Here is a 24087-nt window from a genome sequence, read left to right as displayed (position 1 = left end):
TGGTGATGCTGATGCTGGAGACGTGTTTTAGTAGTAGGAAGTGAGACAGAGCTATTTGTGAGAGACAATGATTTTGGTTTGGGGTAAATTAAATTTATAATATTAATAGGACATTCTGGTAAATTTGGGTTGGAACTTGGAAGAGTGCTTAGAGATTCAGACATAGATTTGAAAGTCACCCACAGGATTGTGAAATTTAAAGCCAAACTAGTGGATGCAATTTCTAAGAAGTGGCCTGTGAGGAGAGAAGAGTCCTAAACACCCAGCTGAGTACACATGTGTTATAGGAATAGTTGCGGAGATCATTGACTTGAGTAAGTCATTATAAGAAAGTTCTAGTATTTTTCTCTGTCTCTGTGTTTTCCTCTGTCTCTCTCTCTCTATTTGTATTTATACAGATGTACACACACAAATATATATAAAATTTTAGAAAAACAAAGCTATTGGCATCATTCAGAGATTAGTACTGAGTAAAAGTTATTTTCTCATTTTAGTGAAATAGTCAAGGTTTTCAATAGAGTAGGTTTCACTTGTTGAAAGAAGTCAGTGGCATATATGAAAGTGCCTTGAAAATTCTGAAGTCCCATATACATTTATTTTCTGTTCATTTGAAGGGGCTAACTCATATGAAAAATAATAAACTGATTTTTCTGTTAATTTACAGTACTTTGTACAGTTCTGTGTTTTGTGATTATAAAAATTATTGGTGGTCAGAATTTGAATGGTTGTCTCATTTCAAGTTTTTTTGTTTTCTAGTTACCCCAAATGTTAGTACATAGGCTTAGAATTTTTAGAGCAGGAGGGATTTTAGAGTTGTATGGTATTCATTTGTGTGCTGTTTTGCGCTTTTCCTTGGCAACTAGAATGCAAACTCCAGGTTTATAGATATTGTCTTAGTTCAGGCTGCTACAGCAAATTATCATAGATTGGGTGACATCAACAACAAACATTTGTTTCTCAACATTCTGGAGGCTGAGAAGTCTGGGAGCAGGATACCAGCAGAGTCAGTGTCTGGAGAGGGCCTGCATCCTCGTTTGCAGCTGGCTGTCTTCTGCTTATATCCTCACATAGTTGAGAGCAGAAAGCCAGGAAGCAAACTCTTCATGTCTTATTAAAAGGGTGCTAATGCCTTTCATGAGTCTCCACCCTCATGACCTAATTCCCTCCCAAAGGCCAAGGGATGTACTTGCTTTTCCTGGAAAATATGGCAGTGCTTAGCACAATGCCTTCTTTTATAACAGACTCACTATAAAGCTTGCTAATCGTGCCTTTTCATTTTGCCCATGAAAATTTAGCCCCAGAAAGGCTTACCAGCTTACTAAAACCCACACAAATTGTTAGTGAACAGCTTGGGTTCGATGTAGTTCGTTAGTGAAGGGCTTGAGTCCTTGATAGTAGTTCTCCCCAAACTCCTTAAATTCAGTGCCCATTTTACTATACTCTGTTACCTCTCCCAGGCCCAGTAAAATACCTCTGCTTCTCTCTTGCTTTCTCTGATTCACCTTTGAGCACGTGTTTCCTTTGCATATTTTAAATTCTTGGGCAGCTCTAGGGTGGAGATTGTGCCACATGCAACTTAATTATCTCTGATGCCGAAGGCACAGTGCCTTATAACGAGTGGGTGCTCAGGATCCGATGAGTTGCCTTGTGAGAGCTGCATGTTTGCATTCTTCTGATTTGTTGAGAAAACCAAAATGACACAGGGTCACACTAAAGTGTACTGTTATGAGTGAACTGTGTACCTGATAATATGTGCAAAGTGCTGTATATGCAAAATATTTCTAGAACCTTGATTGCAAATGTTTATGAGCTCAGAATACTTCTGAAGAATCACCATGGTTGGCTCTAGTGGTTCAAATTGTTACTCTTTATAGTTTTTCGCTGGGGTATGGAAGGTGTGAATTTTAGATTTTGCTTCTAAATTTATGATGCAGTATAAAACCAGGTTTAAACTCCAGCTACCTTGAGAATAACAGTTTCATTATTCATGACTGAAATCTTCAGAGTAATCCTTAGGTTACTACTTTCATGGTTACCTTTGTGGTTTTTTCCCTTCCCTCATGCACAGAAAAGGTAAGATTCCCCCCCACATTCCTCTATAAACATGTCCATTTTCACATCATTTATTTAAGAATTATAATTACCTACTAGCCTAAATTGGCTATAAAATACTTAATATTTTGACACATTATTTATACTTTTTTTTTTCCCCACTGAACCGTGCTGTTTCATTGACACCTGAGTGCACTGAAACACAGATTTTATCCCCATTACTTGCTTGTGATGAGAAAATATCTGCAGATTCTGTTGCTAGGAAACAGCTGAATTCGGAAATACTTTTTTGGGAGAGTACTTGTAAATTCAGTTCTTTGACCATTCTATGCTCATAGAGCAAAAATTTATTCAGTCACTACAAAGAAAGATGCCTCACCTGTTTTCCAATTTAAAAATTTCACACAGGGAGAGCTGAGAGCATGTAAAATGTTACAGGATTGATTAAGTATTGAGAATGTAATTTTTAGTAATGACTAGACGTTGAAAAATAATGATTCTGTATTCTCCTTTGAGTTTCAGTTTTCTTGAAATCTTTCTCGTTATTAATAAAAAAATGGGAGCAAGAACAAGAGAGAGACATATGTCTACCTATAATACATAGGAATTTAAACCAAAGTAAAATGCTACGTTAATTAAACCAACTTTCTCATATGAATAGCATTGGCTACGTCCTGTGTTGAATCACTCAGGTCTGCTCTTTTACCTGTGATGCTTAATAATTGTGTGCTAGAGAAAGAATAAATGTTAAAAAAAAGTGTATGGTTATAAGAAGTTTGGCTTTCTTTTACAACTGTCATTTTATTTTTGTCATAGTAGTATAATGTTTAGAAAAAATGATTTTTACTCAAGTTCAATCTATAACTCTGCTTTAGTATCCACTATGTGCCAGGCAAAAGTGCTGGAGACACAGATCCAATTAAGCTTTCAGGGTATATGAGAGGGAGCAGCACTGGGGAAGACACGTGAACAGTCAAAACATGTGGTCAATAAAAAGAGAAGTGTGCACCAGGTAAAGAGGCAGCACAGAAAACAGGGTGATGAGCTTAGTCTGGGTATTGCAGAAAGAATTTCAAAGATGTCAGCTCCTAGCTGGGTTTTGCAAGGCTCTTTTTTAGAGGTAAACATGCCTTTCACCTAGCCTTCTTTGGGGATTAGGGAGTGGTGAATAAGACCTCTGGTTTTTAAAATTTAGTTCCCTCCTTGTTTCTCCCTTGTCTATATCCTTGGTTGGTAATGAACCTTAACATTTATTTTCTTGCCCGATACACTCAGGCAGGTGAGAGTGTTCATGTGCCAGTTTCTAATTCTGTACCTTCACATTTCACTGCTTGTCTGTTTAATTGCACATATACATTTACAAATTTGTCAGGGAATGTGAAATCTATCTTCTGATTTACATGCCTTGAGAAATAAAACTCTTAATAAGGCTTCATGTTTTTATCTAAGTGACAGAGAGAACCCTGAGAACTTAAATAGGCAGTGTATATACTAAAATAGAGTGGTGCAGAAAATGTTTTCTGAAATGTTCTAGGAGACTAGTGTGTAAGTTCAAGAATATAACAAAAAATGAAAATTGAGAGTAGTGGATGCTAGAAATAATCAATGAGAGAATTGAGAACATGCTTGGTTTCGCTTGAATTTTTAAAGGGTTAACAGTAGAAGGAAGTGTTTTATGATACTCTTGCTATTTTGTATAAAATCTTATTTATTATAATTTTATATTTTAGAGTATGTTTTAAAACATAGTGTTAGGTGAGTTTCAGTGTTTTCATGCCTACATTTTAAAAGAGAAGACCTAACGTAGAGTAACGGGACTTTAGAAATATCATGAAAAATGCTTCACCTTTGATTTAAAAAACTGTGGTTATCCTTTGTGACACTATGATTTTGTTCACATACAAGATTACATTCGTTGAGTTGCAAAACAGGTGAACAGTGTCAGTGCGCTTACTAAATTGAGGTATGAATGGGGTAATGATCTAGAAAATAGAGAATTGAACTTGGAAGAAGATACAGAAGACAGATTACTTGCTCGTAAATTTGAAAAGAAGAATAGTGAGCAAGATTGGTAGCTGGCATGTTATCTTCTACAACCATTTCATCCAAAACTTCACACTTATCACGTTGAGTACTAAAGGCTAAAATAACAAAGAAAATGAAATAACATTCAGTCTTTGAGGAAAAAACAAACTAATACAGCTTTGGATTTTGGCAGGGTAGCTGTAATCCCCCCAAAAGAGAATAACAATTGCATTTATAGTCTTTTCTTTCAAGTAGCTTAAAGCTTCATAAGTACATTTTCATAAATCCTTTGGACTGCTTTTGAGTTTTGTTTAAAATACACATATTAAGAAGGAAATCATCTCTAGTTCTTATTAGTGGCTGAAAAAAAGGACATACTGAAAGTCATAGAAATTATTTTTTTACCTTGATGGTGCCAGTGTTGTATGTTTTCACTGTTATTACTTAACATTTTGGCTAAGGAATTTATTTACTCTTCAGCAAATATTATCAGTTGCATACTGTGCGTTAGGCCGGAGGCCATGTTCACACATGGCAGAGGAGGGAGTGGAAAGAGAGAGACTTTGAAACTGCTTTCTCTTTCAATTTCATGTGGTTTTGAATCATTATTTTGAGGTCAAAAGCTACTGATTTTAGCTGAAGAATTGGCCTCCTGGGTGATGGTGGTGGTAGTAGTGGTGGATGGAGGCAGGTTTCTAGTTTTTTTAAATAAGCACATGTAGTATACCATATGCTATTAAATTTGATATATGTGTTGCCGATTTAATTCTATAAGCAACATTATGAAAGGGTTATTTGTATGATTTTGCAGATGAGGAAACTTTGGAAGGTTGCGTAACTTTTCCGAGATCACAGTGTTATTTAGTTACTGTGGCCAGAATTCTAGGAAGTGCACCTGAATCCATAGTTCCTCTGCTCACAACTGTTAGTCATGTCTTCCTCTTCTTCTCTGTGGGAAGTAGATATGAATATTCCTGTCTTGTTTTCTCTTTCAATCAGTGTTGGTGAGCATAAAGGTGTCAACCAACATCGTGGGAATTTTACCGGTTATAAATATGTTAAACAAGTAGTTGAACAGTGGCTTAAACAAATATATTTTTCTCAAAGTACTGTAGTGTCTCAATAATGTCTGGGCATGTCTCTTAAATCCTTTTATCCTTTCTCTCATGGTTACAACACTTCAGTTGCTGGATATGTAACTGCTTAGCTTCAGTTATGCCCACGTTAGCAAGATCGGCTCCCTTTGCTCCTTTTCATCAGGGAAGCAAATGCTTTCTCAGAATTTCTGCTCTTTATTCTTCTTCTTCAGCAAAATCCTGTTATGTCTTATAGCCAGAACTGTATCATGACCTTCCTTGTTTGGGAGACCAAATATTTTATTTAATCAGCCACTTTTGATAAAGGCAGGCCAGGGAATATGAGATTGAGAGTCACCCACTCCGAGTGTTTGCCACAAGAGTGATCAGTGCTTTGCTGAATTTAGATGAGATGACATGCCTTTAAATGCAGGTAGATTGAAAGAGGATTTTCTTAACGTGTTTCTGGTGGGCATGAGCTGTGTTCCACGGTGGATGGTAGTATTAGGAGGTGATCATATTGCTGATGAGTTAGTAGAACATAACTTAATGTTCAGGTAGGGGGTCTGGTGATCCCTAGCAAGCTGAGAAGAAAGTGTAACCAGCTCCATTAACACATTTCAATGACATATACATGTTTTTTATAATCCTCTTTCTTAACTACTTGACTTGTTGCGTTGTTTTCCAGAAATGGTGGATTTTCTGCAAGACAGAGGAGATGAGATTCTGAAGTCCTTTGGACAGACTTCCTGAGGCCCCAGTACACGCGCCCCTCCTTAAAAAGCCCATGATCTACTTGAGTCAGGGAGGTGGGTTAGGCAGTTTCTCCCATTCCCCCAACAAGATGTGTTCAAGAGTTTCCTTCTTCCTTGGCAACCCTTGGTTGTCTCAGTAATTAGATCTTCATGTGGTGAGCAACCAGATGTAGGCTAAACCCCCCTTGAGGTTTTGATAACAAAAGAGGGTATTGAGAGAAAAGGAGATTAGAAATTATTTTTGAGAGAAACTAGATTGAGAGAGAGAGAAATTAAAATCTTGAATATCGGGCGGCGCCTGTGGCTCAGTGAGTAGGGCGCCAGCCCCATATGCCGAGGGTGACGGGTTCAAACCCAGCCCCGGCCAAACTGCAACCCAAAAATAGCCGGGCGTTGTGGCGGGCGCCTGTAGTCCCAGCTGCTCGGGAGGCTGAGGCAAGAGAATCGCGTAAGCCCAAGAGTTAAGAGGTTGCTGTGAGCCGTGTGACGCCATGGCACTCTACCCGAGGGCGGTACAGTGAGACTCTGTCTCTACAAAAAAAAAAAAAAAAAAAAATCTTGAATATGTTGATCCATGTGAACCTTATATGTTTCAAGGGCCCAATAATAAATGTCAAGTTGGACTTTTCCCTCCTGTTTTTAGAAAGTGTTTTTGAAATGATCAGATTGATCTAATCACTTTAATTAAATACAGACCAATTTTTCTCTTGAATGGTGGGATGAGAGTTGCCATACTATTCCTGGTACTCTTGGAGGCAGGTTGTCTCTGATACTTTCTGTTCTCGTGTTGTGAGGTGCCAAGAATGTCTGTGGAAAGTAGCAAGGGAGAGGGTGGAGAAATACCCTGTCTGTTATGACGTAGAGCCCTCTGAGTTTGCCCAGCCTTACCAGTCTAAAAAGAGTTGGTGGATAGTGAAGGATACTGCAGCAAATACAAGTTCATCGTTCTCATCTGCTCTGTTGGGCTTGGCAAGGTGGTTCTTATCTACATAAGTTGCTCATTTAGCATATACTCATTAAAAAAAATCAAGTTCCTTTCTCATGATTCCTTCAAGATAAGTTGCTCTGTTAACTGCAGTCCATCAATTAATTGTTGTTTTAGAACAGGGATTTTGTAGTATTTTTGTTTTTGTATGTGTGTGTTTTTTTCAAGATAGAATTTCACTCTGTTGCCCTGGGGAGAGTGCTATGGTGTCATAGCTCACAGCAACCTCCGACTCTGGAGCTCAAGTGATCTCTTGCCTCAGTTTTTCTATTTTTAGTAGAGATGGGGTCTTGCTTTTGCTCTGGCTGATCTCGAACCAGTGAGCTCAGGCAGTCCACCCTCATCGGCCTCCCAAGAGTGCTAGGATTACAGGCGTGAGCCACTGTGCCCAACTGGATTTTGTAGTATTTTTGAATAAACAGTGCTTATAGCAGATACTTCTTCATGAAAAATTTTTTTTTTTTTTTTTGTAGAGACAGAGTCTCACTTTATGGCCTTCAGTAGAGTGCCGTGGCCTCACACAGCTCACAGCAACCTCCAACTCCTGGGCTTAAGCGATTCTCTTGCCTCAGCCTCCTGAGTAGCTGGGACTACAGGCGCCCACCACAACGCCCGGCTATTTTTTGGTTGCTGTTTGGCCGGGGCCGGGTTTGAACCCGCCACCCTCGGTATATGGGGCCAGCGCCCTACCGACTGAGCCACAGGCACCGCCCTTCTTCATGAAATTTTACCATATAAGAAAGCCCAGTGTTCTTTCCCCTAATGTTTTTTCTCTTGTCTTTTTTAAAACTCTTTTAAAAAAATTCTTATAAAGACAAGGCATGAAGAGGTGGGAAAGTGAAGGAAGAGGAATTTATTAGTAAATAACACTTAGTTTTGAGTTGAGTAAAATTATGTGATTATGTTAATAGCTTAATATCATGAGATATAAATTGTGTGGTATATTAACGCTAAAGAATTGCTAGGCTTTATTCTGCTATATTTTGTTTTGAGATTCTGTATTGCACTTATTTGTTTACATCTGATATCTGTCCCATATCATATGTACCCATAATTGCCTTCGTGTCCTTAGTATAGTATTTGGTGTATAGGAGGTATTTGAAAAACATTTGTTGAACTGAACATTCATCCACCAGGTTTATCCAATTTTCTTGAATTTGTCTTGCAGGAAATATTAATTTTATATAATGTAATGTATGATGTACATTAATATATTAATAAATTACATATCAATAAATATGCCACTAATTATATAACAGTATCTTAAAAGTATGTTGTTAATATTTATTGAAGGAAATATAAGCCCTGCCCTAAGGGGATGAGTGGCCAGTATTTCTTGACAATTTTAAGTTTGACACAATAAAGGATGTTGTTTAGTGAGGTTGGTAAAAAGAGGTGGCCTGTTTAATAAATGCTATGAGAAAGTGGATTAAGGGTGTGGAGTAAATTGATAAATCGAATTTTATTGTATTTTTATAAAAGTGTAAAGGGAGAAGAAAAGTTATAATTTGTAATCCCCAATATACTTTCAATTGTTGAAGGTATAATGTACTTTTGAAAACTTTGCAGTTTCGAAACTGGTAAATGGAGTTTGGTTCTGATTTCAGTGGGAAGTGAATGTCTTATGAGGAAAGCTCTTGGGTACTGATTTACATCTGTTCAAACCCATGTGTTTTTATGTTTTCTGTTTCTAATAATGAACCAAAGTTGAAGTTTTTATTGCTTGATTACAACCTTTTCATTGTGTTTTTGTGGCCAACTATAATTCGTGCTTCCTCTAGTTTAAGCTGTAATTTCTGCTTTTCCCATTGTTGAAAGTGCATAATTCATGAATGATTAAAAAAAACCTTTGAGTCTTGCTTGTTATTGGACTAGCAAAGAGTTTGACATTTATTTGGTCTTCCCTAAGTTCTCAGCTTCTGAGAATACCAGGTATTTGAACCCCTCATTTTATTTAGAAAGACAAAGCAATGTTTAATAGAATATTGTAAATATCTTTTTCCAAAAATATGATTATGGGACTTATAAGGTTTCAAGTATAGTTATTCTTGGTTTATTATTTATTACGTTAATATGTGACTATTTGAACATGTTTTAGACTTTTCATGGGTTAATAAATAGTACTTCCATCACTTATTTATTTTTTTTTTTGTTTTTGAGACACAGTCTCAAGCTGTTGCCCTGGGTAGAGTGCTGTGCATTATAGCTAATAGCAACCTCCAACTCTTGGGCTCAAGTGATCTTCTTGCCTCAGTTTTTCTATTTTTAGTAGAGACGGAGTCTCGCTTTTTGCTCAGGCTGGTCTCGAACTCGTGAGCTCAAGCAATCCACCCTCCTCAGCCTCCCAGAATGCTAGGATTACGAGCGCGTGAGCCACCAAGCCCGGCCTTATCTTCTTTATAAAATCTTAATACGTAAGAAAACCTAATATTCTTTTCTCTAACATGAATCCAGCCTACATATTTTATATATGGACATGAACCCATGGTTCATAATTCTGCGTGTTTTGGATATGAAGCCGTGGTTTAGTGTACAAACACATATACACACTGTCTTATAGCCCTCTCCATTTTTTTTTTTTTTAAACCTCATGACTTTGCTGCTATGTCACAACAGTATGGTAAGAAAGACGAACTTCTGGACAGGCTTTTCTTCAATTTAGATCATGTCTTGTTTATGTAAATATATGTTTCCTCACTAAAAAAGTCCAAATACCGATTATATTTTACGTTTTGGTAGAGAACACTGTAAGAGTTATGAGAAATCTGAATGCCACTGTTCAAGGTATACAGCCTCTTGCTTCTACATTAAACTTCGTTCATAGAAAACTGTTCTGGCCCCTATAGGCATGCAGACTGATCGTCTTTTCCTTGGTCACCCTCCGGAAATTGTTTAAAGTCCTATTCCCAGTTGTGTGCAAAAGTGTGTATGTGTGTGAGTGAACAGTGGAAGAGGAATAGTGTCAGTTATTTTTCCCCTTATTAGCCTGTTTACTTGAACGTGCTTCAGTATTTCTCTTTACTGCCACATCTGTCATCTGAGGCATCGGAACTGGCATTTTGTTAACAAACACCTCGCAGTGGGGCTTCCTTTTCAGCAGCTGGGCCCCAGTTCATGTAAGAATCTCTCATTCCTGGTGTCACAATCTGGATACTCTGTTCTTGACTATCAAACCGAAGTCATCAAACAGAATATAGAAGCTATTTAAATAAGTATGTGGGTGTTTTTTTACTTGTTATAGATTTGTAGTATATTTTGGGAGAATAATATAACGAAGATTAAAATTTCACATCACATTATACCTTAGATTAATAATGTATGTAAGTTTTTTTAATGTTTATTAAGCTCTATTTTTTCCTTTAATAATGTTTTTTTTTGTTTTCTTTTTATAATATGATCTTGCACTATGCTCTTGGATTTTAAAAACAGCTTTACTGAGGTATGTAAGTCACATATAATAAAATTTTATGCGTGGAGTGGAATATGTTTTGACATATGTATATGGCTGTGTAAGTATCAACACCATCAAGATAGGTCACATTTCTGTCCCTCCAAAATCCCCTGGTACTGTTTAGCAGTTAATTCCCTAACTCTGTCCTTTGCCCTGGGCAAACATTTTTATCTGTTTTAGAATTCCATATAAATTGAATCATGTAGTAGTAGTATTCTGTGTTTGGTTTTTAAAATTGATCTTCATTATGTTTTTGATAATGATCTATGCAGTTTGATGTATTAGTAAGTCATTATTTTTTATTGTTACATAGTATTCCGTTGCATAAGTGTACCACAGTTTGCTTGTCCAATCCTCACTGGATGGACATATCCTTTGCCCATTTAAAAAATTATGTTATCTTCTTATTGGGTTTTATGAGATTTCTTCATTTTCTGTAGATAAAGTGTGTGTGTGCATATGCAAACATAAATATGTATGCATATACGTTAAGTATGGGTGTGTTTATACGTATGTGTGCATATTTCGCAAATATTTTATCCCACTCTATGAGTTGTCTTTCTATAGTTTTAAGAATATCTTTTGAAGAGCAAAATGTTTAAGTTTTGATTAAGTCCATTTTATCAATTTTTTTTTAATGATTCATTTTGTGTCTTAGAAATATTTGCCTAACTCATTATCTTTTTGAAATTTTACATTTTCAGGTCTTGTATTTAGCTCTACTGTCCACTTTCATGAACCTCCCTCTGCTAGCTTCCAACTTTTCTTCTGCAGCTTCCTCACCTCTCTCGGCATACAGTGGAAGAGAGTGAGAGCCTGGCTCTGGGTTAGGCTTCTGCTTATGCAAATGTTGTGGCTGGCAGACCGCTCAAACTTTCTCTATAGCAGTAGTAAGGCAACTTTGCTTTCTTATCATTTGTGTGCTCACCTCAGTAGCACTTTTAATTTCCTTCATGAACTTTTCCTTTGCATTTACAACTTGTCTAACTGGCCTAGGAGGCCTAGCTCTTGACCTGTCTTGGTTTTTGGCATGCCTTCCTCACTGAGCTTAATTGTTTCTAGCTTTTTATTTAAAGTGAGAGACATAGGACACTTCCTTTCACCTGAGCACTCGGAAGCCCTCATAGGTATTGTAATTGTCCTAATTTCAATATTTTTGTGTCTCAGGGACTAGGGAGGCATGAGGAGAGGGAGAGAGACGAGGGAACAGCAAGTCACTGAGCAACCAAAGCACACCCCAATACTGATTAGATTTGCCTTTTATAGGGGCGTAGTTTTCAGTGCTCGCAAGCAATTACAGGGGTTTCGTTAAAGATCACTGACCACAGGTCACCGTAACAGGTATAATGACAATAGAAAAGTTTGAGATACTGTGAGCATTACCAAAATGTGGCCCCGAGACAGGAAGTGAGCACATGCTGGTGGACAGTGGTGCCAATGCAGGGTTGACACAGACCTTCAGATTGTAAACAAAAACAAAAACAAAAAACCAAACAAAACCAATAAAACAACCCCATGATATTCGCAGAGTGCAGAAAAGTGAGATGCAGTGAAATGAGGCGTGCTCATGTGCACGTCCCTTCTTTCAGTGAGTGCATGTGCAGTCATGTAGATCCTTGCTAATCTATTAGAACCCAAAGATTCTAAATCATTTTAACAGGAATTTATCTTTACTGCAAATATATGAATAGTTATAGCAGAAGGTTGCTACAAGGTGGGTCTGGGGAAAATTGTCATGTGTAAAATACATACTATAAAAATGCTTCATCAAGGGTGGCGCCTATGGCTCAGTGAGTAGGGCGCCAGTCCCATATGCCGGAGGTGGCGGGTTCAAACCCAGCCCCGGCCAAAAAAAAAACCACACACACAAAAAAAAAGCCTCATCAAACAAAGGAGAATAGAAGGTATTTATAAATAGGAAGGCTTAAGAGTTGCCACATAAAAAATTCCATATAGTAAACATTAAATGGAGAAAATCATTAGGTAGAGGACCACAAAAAGTAGGGTAGATTTTAGTGAGGGAAATGTAAATAGGAAAAGTTTATATTAGTCAGAAGAGATTTTTAAAAAAGAAGCCTAGAACTGAATTAAAAAGACAGAGGATGAATAAGGCCTACGTTTCAAGGTAGTGATGGGATAAGGTCGTGTTTCCTATATTTTTATATTCTTATTAATTCATTAAATATTTCATGATTGAATTCTCAGTCTACAGTCTGTAAAGAGGAACTTAGAGAGTATTTTTCATATTTTGATTTTTTCATGCCAATCAGAAAAGAAATTACTTGCATGCTTGCCAAACCTGATTATCTTCTGGATGATGGAGACCCTGTTGTGGCTCTCCTTTCTTCTAGGAATGTACTTTAGGACATCGAGATTTCATTATTTTGAAGTACATTTTCCATAGTCCTTTCCACATTTACTTTTACTTTTTTTAGTTGTTTAGCCTTCCAAGAATTAGATGTGTGATATGAATTCTATGTGCATGTGTGATTGTGGTTGTGGTGCGAGGGGAACTTTGGTGTAGACGATTCGTTAGGACACTGTTGCAGTATTCACATAGGATGTTACGATGACTAAGACTGGAGCAGTGATGGTGAGTATAGAAGGATGGGGATGAGTGTGGGAGATGTGCCTTGGAGTTGGTGGCCATTGATGGGGAAGGACTAACCCAAGAGAAGGGGTGGGGAGTCTCTGGGGAGTTGCCATCCATATCCTAGTGTTTAAAAGGTATGTTGGACCCAGGCTTACTTTTTTTTTTTTCTGGATGGCCAGTAGGATTCACTTTGGTGTTTGGGAGACAAGTGACAAGAGTTTCTTGCTGCTGTTAGTTTGTAAAGTCTGTGGTAGCATTGATGTGGTCCCTGTGGTTTTTGGTGGTCTGTCTTGGGAGGAGGAAGAAACTATTAGGTCATCAAATTTAAAATGTCCAATTTTGAATCAAAAGTTTAGTTTCTTATATCTCAAACAAGAAGCAGTACAAATAGTCAAAGTCTGTATCTAAGCTATCAACACAGTTTGCCATCTTAACGGTACCTTGTGTTGTCAGTAGGGCAGAAGCCTAGAGAGCAAGTGGCAGTGAAATCATGAAAGGTGTTTCCAACAGCTTTTTGAGAAATAAATATTTTTCCTTGCAAGAAGTGATCAGTCCAAAGCATGGAAGAAGTAAGTGGTAGTCAGTTGGTGCCAGGTCTGCTGAATATGGTGGATGACAGAGGGTTTCCAAGTCCAGCTTCTGCAGTTTGAGTAGTGCTGTTTGTGCAACATGTGGTCAAGCATTGTCCTGCAAGAGGCTTGGCCTCTCCCTGTGACCAGTCTTAGCTACTTAATCACAGACATCCTCTTGGTTGCAGTAGACGTCCACTGGAATCGATTGACCAGGTTTCATGAAACTAGTGGATAATGCAGCACTGGACCACTGTACACTTTTAGCTTTTCTGATGAGTGTTTGGTTTTTAGGCTTTGTTTCAGGACTTTATCTTTATCCACCTATTTGCAGAAGACTTGTGATGGTCAAAAAGATTCCATTTTTCATCACACGTAACAGTATGGTGTAAAAGTGGTTTGCCTCTATGTCGTGACGGCAAGGAAAGGCAAGCTTCCAGAGAGTTTCTCTTCTGATGCTCATTTAATTCACGCAACTCAGCTGTCCAACTTCTTGACTTTGCTGATTTGTTTCAATATTTGGTGCAATATTATTGGACTAGTAACCTCAAAGTTTGCTGCTAATTCACGCATAGATTGCGATGGATTTGCTTCCACTGCAGCTTTCAGCTCGTATTATCCTCCTTGGTCTCAGGTCTTCCACGTAGCTCGTTTTCATGATTTAAATCACCATTTAAATATTGATGTACTATGTGTTTATTAGCCACATCCTTCTTAAACACTTCATTGATATTTTGGGCTGTCTGTGCTGTATTGGTTTCATGATGGAATTCATATTTGCAAATAACACAAATTTTTGACTTACTCATCGTTTCACAAATATTGTTCTTAAAAAAAATTTGAAAGGTGGCCACAAGCCAAAATATGTGTTTAGAAGAACGAGGATATATTTTTACAATTAAAAATAAAAACAAGGGAGAAACCTTCCATTCTCATATCTGGCCTGCAGTCTGGATCAATTTTTAAAAATCCAAATTATCACTGAATTATTTTTGATAACAATCAGATGACTTTTTCTCAAAGAAATATAATATAATAATAAAGGTCCTTAGAGATGCACTTTATAGAAGGGGTGACCCTGAAATCCAGAGAAGAGGTTAGGTATATTTCTCAAGGTCATACAGTTTGGGGACAGAGATAAGGCTAAAAAAGCAGGGCTCTTGCATCCTAGGCCAGAGGTCAGCTTGGCCCCAGCAAAGTGCTTTGTGAGTTATCATGGCTTCTGACCCTTACAAAGAGGACTGCTCGAAGCGGGACAATGTCTTTTTGTCCATGAGTGATTTTAAATACACCTAAAGTTAGCTGAACACTTTTTGAACAAGGTTCTTCTGGGCACCTTCTGAGAAGGTAGTCTTTTGCAGTCTCCACACATCCTGTGCCCTCACGAGCCAGGAGGCATCTGGTATTTAGCTGAAATAAGGACCTTCCTCTCTGTTTGGGGCAGATGGCTAGGTATGTTTCTAGTCCAGAATTTGGTATAATTTACTCTGGCCTCCCACACTAGTACTAGTAGCCACTCTTCTGCCTGCCTGTCTGGCTTCTACAGCCCTCTGCAATCTGGAGCCCTCCACCCAGATCATCTCTTTCTTCCCTATTGCAAACTCTCAAGTCCAACAGGTGTCCTGGGCTCACCCCATTTCCTTTACAGAAATATCCTCCCTACTCTCCTCACATGCAAATTACTCTTTAAAGGTTTGCTGCAGCCCCATGTCCCCGAAAGCTTTCCCCTTGTACAGCTTTTCCAAATTTTCTCTATGTTTATATTCTCAATTTATGCAAATTAGCTCTGCTCATATTTCTGCATATTTCTCCAAGTAATGCAGGCTCCCTGAGGGCAGGCACAAGTGTTCATTCATTCACTAGAGATTTTTAAAAGCACCTTATGAGATACAAAGAGAAATATAAGCAATGGTTGCTTCCTGTCCTAAGGAGAGGCACATAGGGGCCCTCAACAAAGGTTTGCTAAATTGAACTAGCAGGTATTATGCCAATTGTTGCAATTATTTGCTTATGTCCCATGAGAGGTTCAAGTGGTATTATAGAGATTTTTTTTTTTTTTTTTAACAGAATTACAAAACAGGCTGAAGAAACAGCAGTCCCCATCACACACTCCTAGGGGCACACCAGTCACCACTTACTGGGAGAGCAGTGGAATGCAGCTCTGTGCCTGCCCCAAGCTCTAACTAGCCTGAGGGAGTGGGCAAGTTGCTTAACTTCCTTAGGTCACAGTTTCCTTCCCATTCTGAAGTGATTAAGTTGCACAATCTCTGAGAGAAACAGATGGAGATTTGGATTACAGTTTTGTGTGACTTTGAGTCAATCAGGTGAGGGTGAAGCCTCAGTTTCTTTCCTATAAAATGGGTAAAAATAATTCCTACCTTACAGATCTTTTTGTGAAGTTCTAAGAACATGTGTAAGTTGCTAGGCACAGGAGCCTGGCATTACTCTATTTTTTTCTCCAAAGGCAGGGGTGGCAGGCCTTGATCTGTCTCCCTTTCCATGTGTCTACCGCTCGTCTCCCAGTACCCAGTCCAGAGTCTGTTCAGAGTAGGGTCTGTGGACCGACTTCCTGATCACCAAAGAGAAAAGAGTTGAAAGGACTTCTAGAAAAAGTAATGAGCTGTCCACACCTAGCTGTCTTGGCTAACAGATAAGCTCAGTAAATGCGTTTCCTTGAACTGACTTGAACTGCAAAATAAATAAATAAATAAAATCAAAACAAGAAGTGTTGAAGTGAAATATCCTTAGTACTTAAGGAAATTGGACATTTCATACTTTTTTGTTGTTGTTGTTTGACTGGGGCTGGGTTCAAACCTGCCACCCTCGGTATATGGGGCTGGTGCCCTACTCACTGAGCCACAGGCGCCGCCCCATTTCATACTTCTTAACCTAAGAGCTATGGCTAAGGGAGGAGTATTTGTTGGTCCTGAGTGCAGGGAGTAGTGACTGGCAACACTGGGGCAGGGAATTTGGGCTTAGCCAAATGATTTGGGCCACAGACTGAGGAGCTAGATCCAGCAAGTGTAATGATATGTGCTCACCAAACTCTGGTAGGATCTTTGATGTTTCCATTACAGGAGGTAGAGAGGCAGGCAGGGAGGAGCGGTGGTAGGTAGTAGTAGTTGCATTCATAATTACCCCTTTGAATGGTCTTTTACATTTGGGAAATTTTCTTAATATAAGTTTGGCCTTGCTAATGTAGGAGGAGACAGTCTCAGCAATCTAGAAGTCAGTATTTCAATTTCTGATTTTCTTTTGTAGCCAGATTGTAGGCTTATGACTTAGACTTCATCCATCAGACTCACCCTGCAAAGGACAGTGATTTGGAAGCGAGGAGACAGAAGATGCACAGAGATTTCATTCTGATGGTAGAGGTGGTGGATATTAGGAGAGGTTGCCTTTCTGGAAGCAGTCTGGCAGCAGTGTCTTCCAATGGTTGCGAGATTGATTTCCCACAGCATGGTGTTTTCTTTAGCTCTCTGTGGGATGCTGTCCAGCAGTGATGGCCATTTGCTAAGTAGTCCTGTTTGGGGGCATGGTTTGTTGCATGATTTGCCTGATGAGCACAGTTTTTCATCTTCCCAACTATTCTGTGAGATGCCCAGTAGCCCTTTTAATTAACTTCTTTTCTGCTAATTAACCAGGGTCAGCTTTTTTTGTGTTCAACCAAGAAAGAGCCTTAGCTGGTCCTGGGTTGTTTAGGAGATAAAGCTTTTTGATGCCTGCTGGGCTTTATCGGCATCTAAGTAACTGGTGTGCACTGAGCCTGCTGGTGTTACACATTTATTGCCTGCTGCTGAGTAAGGGTGAAGATAGGTAGGCATTGATCTGAAATCTACAGGACCTTGGTATCACATTGTATTTTGGGGTGAACTGGAGAAGGAAAGGAAAATAACTATGGTGATAATATGTCTGTTTAAATGTTAGAGGGTATGAACAGTGATTTTAACTTTTTGATATCTTTTGAGATGCCACTGAAATATTCACTTGTGGAGTTACCTGGCATGTAATTGGAAATGCAATTCTAACTTTCGGAAAAGAGATTGGAGATGGTAAGTGACAGTTATTCAGGGTTGTGTTGAAATTGGATGAGAGTGCTAAGGGCAGTGACATGGAATGGAATGGGGAGAGAAGGGTTGAGGATAGACCCTTAGAAGATGTTCATAATTTTTTTTTTTTTTTTGGTAGACAGAATCTCAAGCTATTGCCCTCGGTAGAGTGCTGTGGTGTCACAGCTCACAGCAACCTCAAACTCTTGGGCTTAAATGATTCTCTTGCCTCAGTCTCCCAAGTAGATGGGGCTACAGGCACCTGCCACAATGCTCAGCTATTTTTTGGTTGTAGTTGTTGCTTGGCAGGCCCAGGCTGGATTCGAACCTGTCAGCTCTGGTGTATGTGGCTGGTGCCCTAGCTGCTGAGCTACAGGAGCCGAGCCGAGGATGTTCATAATTAAAAGCAGATGGAAGGAGGAGGGAGCGGTGGAATCTGAAAAGTAGTGTTCCATAAGGATGGATGAGAACATGGAGTACTATTGGAGAAACTCAAAGAAGGTAGAAAGTTCTATTGATCCTACAGAGGAGGTAAAGTCTGAGAAGGCACCATTTTACTTCAGTGACTAAAGTAAGTTATAGGAAATAGAACAGAAATCTTACAACAGTGAGCACAGAACTATAGACAAAGTTCAAATGGAGATTATGATCAAATTTTATTAGATAGATTTAGAATCTAAATCCTAAAATAAAATCTGGAACCAGAGATACAGCCCTTATCTTTTCCTTTAGATTTTTATCAGGCTAGTTGTTAAGTTTGTCTGTTTGATAACTGCACTGAGATTGTTTTGTTTTAATGAGGCAACAGTTCTCTAGTGTTGAAAACTAGGGAAAATATTTTCCTTTACAATTTTAGTGTTCATTAAGCATTATTATGTAAGCTGTAAGCAAATGTTGGAGAATTTAAATGTTTGTGACATCTGTGTTTTTATTGTGAATGTGAGTTTTCTTTTGCAAGTATTATAATGATCATCGTTAACAGTTTGACCTTGCTTTACATTTTTGCCAGACTATTTAATGATAGCTATTTGCATTCTGTCTTTCCGTTCTTTTATTCTAGCCTTTTCCTCCATCCCTCATAAACAGTTAACTTTCTTGTTGCCAAATGAGAAGCTTGACTGCTGGTGGTTAGATCCTCTGTCTCTCAAGATTTTCATTTTTTTTTTTTTTTTTTTTTTTTGTGGTTTTTGGCCGGGGCTGGGTTTGAACCCACCACCTCCGGCATATGGGACCAGCGCCCTACTCCTTGAGCCACAGGCGCCGCCCAAGATTTTCATTTTTCTATATTTTGAAACGTTGTCTTTTTATATTTTCATTTTCTCTATTTAAAGACCTGTCTCTTTACATTTGACATTCTGATGGAATTTTATCTGTTCAAAATGAAAGTCTGTGCTCCTTGAATTCTGGCTTCAGAATAATCATGGAGAATAGATATAAGATACTAGAACAAGATGAAAGATGCAAAGATGCCAGTCTTAATTTACAAGAGTTTATTATCTGCAGAACTAGAGCCTGACTTGTACCAGTCTCAAAAATGTACCTTGCATTGTAATTCGAACTATGGTATTTCATCACATTTTCAGTTTGAATTTATAGAACTTTTTTTTTGCATTAATTTATATAGTCAAATAAGACATTAAATTTAAAAAAATTTATTAAAATAAATAATTATATTGTCTGCACATTACTTTTGCGCTGTTTTAATATCAATTGCAGTATACTTTCAATTTATGGAAAGTGATGATCTGAGTATTATTAACATATTATAGAACTTTAAGGATACTTAAGTGGTCATCTCATTCCAGTCAGAACCTAACTCTCCTGATAAATGATTTTTACATAAAGGAAAGTTTAAAGCATTTTTAGTTATTGGTTTTATCTATGATGTAATCTCAGGCAATGTGCACTGTAAGTACAATCTCATTGGATCCTGGGGTTAGGGAGTTACTCCTATCCCTATGCCACAAATGAAGAATTGAGGTGCAGTGAGATTGACTTGCATCTGGTCAGCTCTGTCTGTTGAGGAATGGATGTTTGCTAGAGATGTAGAATTCCTAGCCTGTATGTATGTATGTGCATATGTTTTCATATATTTATTTGAGACAGGGTCTGTCTATATGGCCCAGGTTAGAGTACACTGGCATCATCATAGCTCACTGCCACCTCAGACTCTTGGGCTCAAGTGATCCTCCTGCTTTGCCCTCCCCAAATGCTAGGATTATAGGAGTGAGCCACTGTGCTTGGCCCTTTATTTTGTTTTAGTATACAATTTTACAGACGTGTTTATAAGATGGTTCATATAGTCTAAAAACTAAATATTTTTAAATGTTTTTTCAGCTACCTTGACTATACGGATCACTGATATTTTGAATTTTACTTAGATACCAAGTCATTGTTCCCTTAGAATAATTTTATTAGAAGTAACATATCAGAATTCAATGGCAGTAATACTATTTACATTTTTTTTTGATGGGATTCTTTTTTCCACATGGTATGGCTAGTGTACAAATACTTTATGCTAAACAGATTTTTTCCTACATGCAGCAGAAATCTCTTTACACTGTGACCTTTCAGAATAAATTGGAAAGCATGTCAGATGCTAAGAGCTAAGAAGAGATGGAAAAACGTATTTTGCAGGTGAATCTTTGGGATGCCCCATTTACTTGAAATTTTAAAAAATGAGGTAAAAGACTTTATGTTGAAGCGTGGCTGTTTCAAAATGATGACTAGCGAGGAGCTTGCTACTTGGAATTCACTGTAGGTACAATGTTTGCAGTGTGGCCTGAAGTAATTGCTTATAACACAAATGAATGATTTTTATAATGCACACACACCAGGCTAGTATAGTATGATAATTACTTAGCAACACAACAGAAACCTAATGTCCTTTCCCTTTTTCCACATTGAAGGAGAATTGTTAACCTAGCAGAAAGCATATTTTTGTGTCTTTATTAGTATTATAGGCTGGTCATTTTCTGAAAATTTATGGCTTTTTTTTTTTTGAGACAGAGTCTTACTTTGTCACTCAGTAGGGATCACAGCTCACAGCAACCTCTAGCTCTTGGGCTTAGGCAATTCTCTTGTCTCAGCCTCCCAAGTAGCTGAGACTACAGGCACCCACCACAACACCTGGCTATTTTTTGTTTTTGGTTGCAGTTTGGCCAGGGCCAGGTTCGAACCCGTCACCCTCGGTATATGGGGCCAGCGCCCTACTCACTGAGCCACAGGTGGCTTTTTTTCCCTTTTTTTAAATGTGAGAAGTTTCAGGCTTAGGAACATGTTGTTGTTGGTTTTTGAGACAGAGTCTCATTATGTTGCTCTCTGTAGAGTGCGGTGATGTCACAGCTCACAGCAACCTCAAACCCCTGGGCCCAAGTGATTCTCTTGCCTCAGCCTCCCAAGAAGCTGGGACCACAGGTGCCTGCCACAACACCCAGCTATTTTCTTGTTGCACTTGTTTTAGCTGGCCCGGGCCGGGTTCAAAGCTGCCACTCTCGGTGTATGTGGCTGGCGCCGTAACCACTGTGCTACAGGAGCCAAGCCAGGAACGTGTTTTAATAGACTTTTGCTTGCTTTCAGATAGTTCCTTCAAGTTTCCATCACTTTTCAAATGCACATGTATATTAACTTCATTTTAAGGCCAGAATACTGTGGTTGACAATATTTAAGATTAATTAGAGCCGAGCAGGTTGAAGTTTAACATGAAAGAAATCTAGACAAGCCCTGTGCAAGATATGAGGCAACACAGATGTTACATTAGACCCATTTCTCTGAATGGATTGGAAGGATGGGGACCTTGACAGTTGGAGGGACATGAGTGTAGCAGAGGAGGCTGTGGTGAAGCCAGAAAGCATGGGAGCAGCAGAATTAGCGGAATGTCAGCAGTGATGAGGCAGTGGGATGTAAGTTAAGGATTCAGGCCTGAGATGTGGGCATTGTCAGGTCCTCCCGTGGTGCTTACTGTGAAATAGCAAACTGAACTTGGTCTGTGCGAAGCCAAGGGAAGCTTCGTCTTGTCTTAATAAACATCTCTGATTTAATCCTAAAGATCCAGGGCTGTCTGATAGGTATAACCTTTGAATAGAACTCACTATGATTGAGGGTACATGGTGTTTTTTTCTCCTTCCCCAGACCGGGTTTTGTTCTGTCACCTGGGGCTGTCATGAACTGGTGTTATCATAGGTCAGTGTAATGATTGAGGGCACATGTTAGTTTAATAACCAATCTGCATGAGGTGGTGAAACATCCAATTAATGTAAGAGTTTTAAAGGTCCCTGTTTGAAGGTAGAGTTACAACTTTTGACACTGTTTGAAGTTTCCTCTGGAGTATTCCTGCATGTGTGTGGGGTGTGTGCGTCTGTGTACCACAAGGTTTCAGCTTGATTAAAGCCCAATAAATACCTGCTCAAGCTGCACCCCAAACGTTTTCTCTTTAACACCATATTTCTTAGGAGTGGCATTCTTCCTTTTGATTTTGGGCTGACCCAAAATCTTTCTTTGTGAAACCACTGTTGGGTGGAGAGGTGAGGATAGCATAATTTAGCCAGCATGGGTTGTGGAAAAGCACATATATTTCAGTAAATTGTAAGAAAAACAAAATGAGGACTTCTAACATCATATACTTAACAAAAGGTAGAGGGTCTTTCTCTGTTTATTCACTCTTAGTTAGCTCTCTGGGGCTTCACTAATACCCTGAGATGAGCTAAATTCTTGTTTGTCACAGCCACGTCTTGCAGTCCTTGAAGTAATGTACTTTATTAACATAAAGAGAGTAAATTTCTAGCTGAAGTAGATTTAGGGAAAAGTTCTTTAAATTGTATCAAGGGAGAGATTAAAGAAAATTGGGAATCTGGGCAAAGAAAAACAACCAGATTTTAAATATTTAGTTAATTATATGAGAACAGATGCAAAAGATATGAGCAAGTGCCTGACTCCAGAAGACAACATGGGTAAGAACTAAAATAAAGGTGTTTAAACTTGGCTGGTAAGTGGTAAACAGCACATCAAAGATGGAGATCTTTGCAGTAGCTTCTTTAAAAGACTTTATCCTATTTGAGAAACTCTTAGATTAAGATGATTAAGTTACCATTAAATCAGAGAAATGCTTAAAAAACAGTACTGGTCTGTAGTGTAAGGAGATCTTGTTTATATAGAATAATACATTAAAAAGATATCAAGTTGGATATTTCTAATGGGAGAAATCAGAATATACATGTGCATTTCTGACATCCATTATTGTAGCTGAAGCTAGAAATACCTTTTTTGATTAGCAAAGTGTTTACGAAAAGGTTATTAATCTTGATGCAGTTTGCATAATTTGAGACAATGAACATATTATTAAATGAACTAATAAGAATCACTTAGATAGATCTTTTATAAACAGGTAAATAAATACTGCTGTCTGTGTTATAGATGTAAGTAAGCAGCCTCCTACAGTAGGTACTCTTTTTATAGAGTAAGTAAGCAGCCTCCTACAGTAGGTACTCTTTTTATAGAGTAAGTAAGCAGCCTCCTACAGTAGGTACTCTTTTTATAGGTGTAAGTAAGCAGCCTCCTACAGTAGGTACTCTTTTTATAGAGTAAGTAAGCAGCCTCCTACAGTAGGTACTCTTTTTATAGAGTAAGTAAGCAGCCTCCTACAGTAGGTACTCTTTTTATAGGTGTAAGTAAGCAGCCTCCTACAGTAGGTACTCTTTTTATAGGTGTAAGTAAGCAGCCTCCTACAGTAGGTACTCTTTTTATAGGTGTAAGTAAGCAGCCTCCTACAGTAGGTACTCTTTTTATAGGTGTAAGTAAGCAGCCTCCTACAGTAGGTACTCTTTTTATAGGTGTAAGTAAGCAGCCTCCTACAGTAGGTACTCTTTTTATAGGTGTAAGTAAGCAGCCTCCTACAGTAGGTACTCTTTTTATAGGTGTAAGTAAGCAGCCTCCTACAGTAGGTACTCTTTTTATAGGTGTAAGTAAGCAGCCTCCTACAGTAGGTACTCTTTTTATAGGTGTAAGTAAGCAGCCTCCTACAGTAGGTACTCTTTTTATAGATGTAAGTAAGCAGCCTCCTACAGTAGGTACTCTTTTTATAGAGTAAGTAAGCAGCCTCCTACAGTAGGTACTCTTTTTATAGGTATAAGTAAGCAGCCTCCTACAGTAGGTACTCTTTTTATAGGTGTAAGTAAGCAGCCTCCTACAGTAGGTACTCTTTTTATAGGTGTAAGTAAGCAGCCTCCTACAGTAGGTACTCTTTTTATAGATGTAAGTAAGCAGCCTCCTACAGTAGGTACTCTTTTTATAGAGTAAGTAAGCAGCCTCCTACAGTAGGTACTCTTTTTATAGGTATAAGTAAGCAGCCTCCTACAGTAGGTACTCTTTTTATAGATGTAAGTAAGCAGCCTCCTACAGTAGGTACTCTTTTTATAGGTGTAAGTAAGCAGCCTCCTACAGTAGGTACTCTTTTTATAGATGTAAGTAAGCAGCCTCCTACAGTAAGTGCTCTTTTTATAGAGTAAGTAAGCAGCCTCCTACAGTAGGTACTCTT

The 24087-nt window shown here is 38.5% G+C and overlaps 1 protein-coding gene across 4 annotated transcripts in view; it reads left to right on the top strand.

Moving 5' to 3' along the window:
* The window catches only part of PRIM2 (DNA primase subunit 2), a 460188-nt gene that overhangs the window by 232493 nt on the left and 203608 nt on the right, over positions 1-24087 (top strand). The window lies entirely within an intron of this gene.

Source organism: Nycticebus coucang, chromosome 9, assembly GCF_027406575.1.
Source record: "Nycticebus coucang isolate mNycCou1 chromosome 9, mNycCou1.pri, whole genome shotgun sequence".
Lineage (NCBI taxonomy): Eukaryota > Metazoa > Chordata > Mammalia > Primates > Lorisidae > Nycticebus > Nycticebus coucang.
The sequence above is the reverse complement of the archived record's forward strand: the minus strand, read 5'-3'. Positions and strand labels throughout refer to the sequence as shown.